We start from the raw sequence: 1653 nt of genomic DNA, 5'->3' as shown, positions 1-1653 counted from the left end.
AGGTTAGACTAAGAGAGAATTTGACTCACTAAGTAAATGACTTTATGGAAGAACCAAAGTACATGTATACAATACTGTTGCAGACTAGGAAATCAACATGTAACATATATTTTTCTTTACACAGAAACTTCTCGAAGTCTAGAAATACAAATCAATTTATCTGGGAATTATACAAATGCATACATATGTTTTTTAAAATGTGTATTATTGCTGCTTTGTGTTTTTTTTTATCCTATCATTATCCTTTCCTGCTGCAGCTTATGCAATATTCTGCATTTAAAGTCTACTACCTCTCTATGGAGGAAAGGGAAGTGTGTTTCATCATAGGTACTTTGGAACAAGGGTAGATCATTATTTCAATTAATCTAAATTCTGACTTCTTTTAGTGTGGTTTTCATTTACATTAGCCAAGTTAATTATACATGTTCTCCAGAAACTTATGCTCCTGGAAAGTGTCATGTAAATTGAAGCAATTTAATTGAAGGATAAAAGTTTAATCCTTAATTTTAAAAATCTTTGGTCAAAAGGAATGGTTAATGCAGGTAAATAATCACCTCTGGATTTATCTAATTTGTTGGTTCTGAGTTTCATGATTTCAGGTTTTCTTAAAGCAGTAACCCTAAGTACAACAATATAAATGTGAATGGGTATATTAACAAAAGGATGTTTTTATTTCATATATATATATATATATACATATATATATAATATGTGTGTGTCTATAATATACATTCCTTGTATATACATGTATACAAAAATGTTTATATTAGAGGAATTCTAGCAGCATACTTTCTAAGGATATACATAAGGATGATAACATTGCCAGAATTAGTAAGTTATTTCATAGACTGAAGGAAAGTGTGGAAGGAAGATGTACGAGGCTGAACTGCTATGCTGTTCTCATTGTTACCTGGAAAGCATCAAGCCAGGAAACTGAATTGCTTCCATTTGAACTGTCTTAGAAAGATTCTGAAGCTCACCTGAAAAAATAAGGTACAGAAAATGAGGTTATTTTTTTCAAATTAGTCAGTTTTAATTACCTAATTTCTCAATCAGATGATCCCTTTAAAAAATGACTTGCCAATATTTTTTCAGATGCTGTCAAACATTCAAATTCTGCTACAGAGAACATAACTCCAATAGGCTGATCATGTTTGAAGCACAAATGTAATTCTGCTAAAAGACTGTCTTATGGAGAACTCACACATGGAGGTTGGAAGAACTACTTAAAGGACACTCTAAAAGTCTATCTGAAGAACTTTGGAATTTTTTGTGAGATATGTGAGAGATTGGCACAGTCATGGCATGCCCACATCACAGAAGGATCTGTGAACAAGGCAGAACTATAGTGCCTCAAAAGAAATACAAGATGCACAAATTAAGAAATATCTACACATTTAGACTATTTAAGTCTTCTGAGCACATCTTGCTCTGATTAGCCATAGTCAGACATGCTCTATCTTGACCCCAAAATAGTGATATCATTTTGGTCCTCTTCAATCACAAAGGGCAAAAGTTAGTATGCAATACATTTTACATTTATTATACAATTTATGTATATATGCACATAAATATCTACATGTGTTACAATACACATATATGTAAATATGTATATAATGCATCAAAATAAGAATATGTATCTCGTGTGGGGTA

The sequence above is a fragment of the Macrotis lagotis genome, chromosome 8 (genome assembly GCF_037893015.1).
Source record: "Macrotis lagotis isolate mMagLag1 chromosome 8, bilby.v1.9.chrom.fasta, whole genome shotgun sequence".
Taxonomy (NCBI): Eukaryota; Metazoa; Chordata; class Mammalia; order Peramelemorphia; family Peramelidae; genus Macrotis; species Macrotis lagotis.
This window is presented reverse-complemented; position numbering follows the sequence as displayed.